This window comes from Balaenoptera physalus (genome assembly GCF_965194825.1).
Source record: "Balaenoptera physalus genome assembly, chromosome: 2".
Taxonomy (NCBI): Eukaryota; Metazoa; Chordata; class Mammalia; order Artiodactyla; family Balaenopteridae; genus Balaenoptera; species Balaenoptera physalus.
Window position 1 is genome coordinate 82712897 of NC_138883.1, and position 5068 is coordinate 82717964.

Consider the following 5068-nt stretch of genomic DNA (forward strand, 5'->3'; position numbering starts at 1 on the left):
ACTAAATTGGAAACTGGGACTGACTGGCTTCACATGCTGCTAAACCACCAGGCAAAGATGGGACCACTCTACTGGCCTGGGTGATCGAACTTGCTTGTAAAAGAAAACATGGATTGCTGATACCAGATGGGAGGGATGAGGGCCATGACTGAAGCCCAGAGAATTTACTAGAGCTCCTTTTAATATTTCTCTACCACCCTGGCCTATGAAAAATTACAGCACCCCAATAAATACAAGACTACCATAAAATCAGATTTTGCATAAGTAAGGTTTCATCTTCACCACCAGGTAAAGACTTTATCCAGCCAAGGAACTTATAGAGGGTAAGAGGCATAGGGAAAGGGTAGTAGAAGGAGGAAGCTCTGGTTATCAAATTAGGTCTGAGACCAAGAACAAAAGCTGGGACTATAGAAGCTATGCTTTGCGTCATCCCCCCCGACCCCATGTTTTTTATCCTGTGTTATGGTTATGTTATATGGAGAGCACTGATGTCGGCCTACATTTTGTGTTTCCTGTGGAAGTATGAGTGAATTCACAGCACCTCCCAATGATACATCTGTTGATAGGAACTGTGTTTCCTATATTGGGGACACAAGCTTTTCAACCAGACAAAGGGAAAAAGTAGATACTGAGGCACAAAAATGTGTTAGATATTCTCCGTCCCTCTAGATCTGTTTTCTACCCTTTTCTACCCAGCTCTATGCATGGAGAGGTTGACATCCATAAATTGCTTTAACCAGGCTCCCATGCCCTGTGGCTTTTAGTTGCAATGGTAATGGCAGATGAGAGTACTGGGGGAAGGAAAGATCAAGCCGTGCCTTCCTTGGCCCCCTCCTGCCTGGACCACAGTTTAGTAGTGGCCACCCTCTTCTTTCCAGGGCCAGGGATCCTCTTGAGTAGTCCTTCCCCATAGCTATAAGTACTGTCAGGTCTCAGCAAGCCCTCTCTCTCCTTGTGTCTTCAGTCTCTAAGTTAAAGGCTCCCAACATCATCCCTTGTTGGTTTCCCTTAACTCTGTCCTCTCTTTAAAAATAGCCCTTTCATGAAACACTCTGGTCACCCATTTGAATGAGCTATCACTTTCTCACCAGGATTCTGACTAGCACAGCACCCAAGGCCACGCTCTTCTGTTTAGGCTAGGGAATCCCTCCTTCTCCACCCCGACCCAGCTCATATGCTCATATATCAAGAGTGGTTTATCCATGGTTCTATGTGCATCTGCTGAGAGCAGGACAGATCCAAAGACAGCTTCTCCTCCTTGGGCTATGGTCACTTCCATAACAAACATTACAGGAGGGAAGAGGAATTTCTCTCTCTTTTAGGTTAGGAAATTTTGGCCCCTGCCTCATCTGTGTGCCAAATCCCCTTAACTTGGAAAAGAGTGCATTGTTCATTCTGTTAGCATTATAGTAGCAAAATAAATTTACCATAATATTCTAGTGGTCACAAGGACAATAGTTCATTACTAAGCTACAAGCTTGCTTCATTCATTCATTTACTCAACAAACATTTAGTGAACACTTCCTTTGTTCTCAGCTCTGAAAATATAGAACTAGACAAAGACTTTACCATCATGGAGCTTACAACTTTAAAAAAAATTTTTATTGGAGTACAGTTGCTTTACAGTGTTGTTTACACTCTCTTTTGTGTTATGGTTATGTTATATGGAGAACACTGATACTGGCCTACATTTTGTGTTTCCTGTGGAAGTATGAGTGAATTCACAGCACCTCCCAATGATTAGAAAAAAGACAAAAATATAGGTAAATTACAGTTACACAGCATTTCCCCATAGTTATTAGTTCAATACGGTTCAATTCCAAAGTGTGAGTGTGGTCTTTGCAACACTGGCAGGTCTCTTCCCTGAACCACTTTGCACTTGAAAATTTGTGAAAACTCAACAAGGTTTTGCTAGATTCCTCTCGTTTCCGTGTCAAACATCTTGAAGCATCACAATACCAGTCTAACTGTTGCTGCTGCAGAATCTGTTCCATGGTCTTTCCTGGGGAAGCCCACATCCCTTGCCCTACTGCTCTAGATATTTCTGCTGGGACAGGTTCTGTTCAGATGCCTGGACTCCTTAGCCTTCCACATCTCAGCTGCTTCTCAACCTACTTCAGCCTCAGTTCAACAGGACTCCCTTCCTCTGAGGCTTCTCTCTAGATTCACTTCATCCTTCCCTCCGGCCCATGCCTTTTTCTTTTTAACCTCGGCTCCCTTCCTCCACTTCTTAGACTACTGTCCTGATGTCTGTCAATCAACTCTGGCCCATCACGCTGCTACCATCAGCCTACTGGGAGTCCTGTTGATGGACAGCTAGATGACATGTCAACAGACCCCTTTTGTAAAATGGAAACTGGAAGAAACCTACAACAACAGACTAGGAGAAGGAAAGCGAAATCATTTATTCCAGATGTACCTTGTTCCCAGTAGGTCTCTGCAATGGTGTTTCCGCCTTATACTGTTTTTTTCCTTTTTGCAGTGCAAGGTCAAATTTAAAAATGTGCATGCTGACACTCACAGTTGTGCCATTTCATTTTCGGGGTGGCTGGTGTGTGGTCAGGGCTTTTCATCTCTTTGTAGTTTTGTGTGAAAACTCACTGTGACATGGGGTAGGGGGAATGACCCGTAAGGGAAAAATCTTGCTCACACAAGACAGCTGAAATCAAAGGAATGCTTGAGGCTGTGAAAAACGGCCTCTGGTTTCCTGGCTCCAGACTGTGAGCACTCAAGCCCTGGAAAAGGTAATCTGGAAAAAGTGAGGTGTGGGGAGGACGGGGATTTTCACATTGCAACAGAGGATATCCATCGTTTCTTTTCAGGTTTAATTGCGCGTGGATGGTGTACGATTATAAGTGCTCATAAATTGTCTACCCCAATATTGAATTCAGCCCCCTCCATATATGTCAGCATGAGCTGAGCTGAGCTGAAGCCAGTGGAATGGGCCAAAATACACTAAAACTGCAGCCAGACTGATGACAGAGGGTTTGAAAAGTCAGCTCGAGAGACCTGTGGACCCAGTTATTGGAGTAATAGATTTCTTGTCCTGAGCCTCTACACAGATGCTATTTTTTCCTCTTTGGGGTGGGATATGAAAGGAGAAGGTACTGATGGAGAAACGGACTTTCTTCTCTAGCTGAAAAAGTAGCACTTAGTAACTTAGAAAAGTATTCAGAAATTTTAGTTAAAACCCATCGTGTGGCATTTCATAGGATGTTCCAATTGTTTATTGTAAGATACATATACCCTGTTTTACCCTTTTTTGGAGAATGCAAACATTACTAGAAACGGCATTATTAATTTTCAGTAGATTGAAACAAGTTGATTTCCAACGTCTATAAAATACCGATGAGGGAAAAAAGTGCTTTGAACCTCCAAAGGGAAAGTAGAAAAGTGTTATGCAAATATTTCCTACCACTGCCTACCAGTTACTTTTTACAGGTGGCTACTTTGATTGATTGAGTTGTATTCAGTAGAGAAATTGTGTTGGATGTTTTCTTTAAAAGTGAAGCATTTTTGAGGTTGGGAAGAGTGAAAGAGGTTAAGAAATAACTGCCATTTGAAAGTTGGGCAAATACAAATTAAACAGCTTGGATATAGCTCAGAGGTTCTCTTTATGCCTCCTATAATGTTTATCGATGATATCCTATTATACAAAATGTATTGAGTGACAAGTGTCTAAGAAGACTCTTGCAAGGAAATAACCATTTGGGACTTCTGGTTGGTCCAGGGACAAAGATTCTTTAATGAAACATTCTTGACCCTCTGGGCAATGACCAAATAGGGCAGGTAATTAAAGTCACAACAAGGTGATAAAGTGGCCCTGTTTGGATTCAGTTCAAGGATTCATATATGGGTCTGGAGTGAAGACTCTTGGATGTGAAATTATTTCGTGCGATTTAAAGTGTTACTCCACTAAGTACTCAGGAAAATTATCATAAGTTTTTTTCTAATGGGCAAAAAGGAAGATGTTTTAGAAAAGAATGGAATAGTTGAAACATGAGTCATTTAAGAGAACTGATGCTAAGACCCTTCTCTTTCAGAGTTAACAGGTTTAATCTTGTTAGTGAGAGGGTCCTTCTTGCTTCATCAAGAGCAATGGGACCAGGAGACAAGGCATGGCGAGTCATGGTGGCAACAACAATGAATGCCATGAGATCAGGAAGCCGAGAGCTGCAACCAGGAGATATTAACAGGTACTAAGAAGAGTCTGTAAATCAGTTAGAAGAAGGGAGAAACTGAAGCTTTCAGATATCCCATTAGCAATGTGTCTGGAACACAGTAGGTGCTCAATAAATGTGCTGAATGAATGAATGTGAGGAAAACTAAGAGTTGGGTGTGGGGAGGAGCCACATCAAAGCATCTAAAGATCTCATCCTGTGGGTTTTGAGGAAGCAGGTGGATTTTTTCAGAAGATGCTAACAAAGATAATACAGAGTCAAATTTCTGGTCTTAGGTTGGGTGTTAATGGTGCCAGTGAGGAAATTAGTCGGTAAGTGTTCTGGGTGGAGTTTCAGGGAAAATAGACCTCAGGCAATAAAGTGGTGCTCTGGACTGGCAGGGACTGCGGGTGACTGGGGATAAGGAAGCAGGGCGAGCTCAGCTGCTGAGCCAGGCTGCTCCTTGCTCTGCAGAAGCTGTGGTCCAAGAAGGGCTCCATATGAACTGTCCTTCTAACAGTAGGCAGTCCAAAGCCAGCTGTCTACTTGCCCCAGGCCAAAAACATGCTTGGGCTTATAACACTGGAGAAAAAAGAACTTGTATTTCCAAAGCATGAAGCATTTTTACACTCGTGAAAGTGATTCCCTTGCACAATAAACTGCTTTAGGACAGTGGTTCTGACATATTAAGAGGAAGAGAATTCTCCTGAATCCCTACTACTGACATCAATTGTTTTTAGGATAATGTTACTTAAATACGTATGTACAAATATAAAACTAGGAACAAACTATGTTTAAAAAATTTATACAACCAAATTCAATTTCAAATTAAATTCAGACTCATTGAATTTGGCAGGCACGTACTTTGTTACGATGTGCTATGTGATGACAATTTTCCCACTACTTCC

General features: G+C 42.1%; 1 long non-coding RNA gene across 1 annotated transcript in view; it reads right to left on the bottom strand.

Annotated features, from left to right (window-relative positions):
* The window catches only part of LOC309651111, a 250022-nt gene that overhangs the window by 38265 nt on the left and 206689 nt on the right, over window positions 1-5068 (bottom strand). The window lies entirely within an intron of this gene.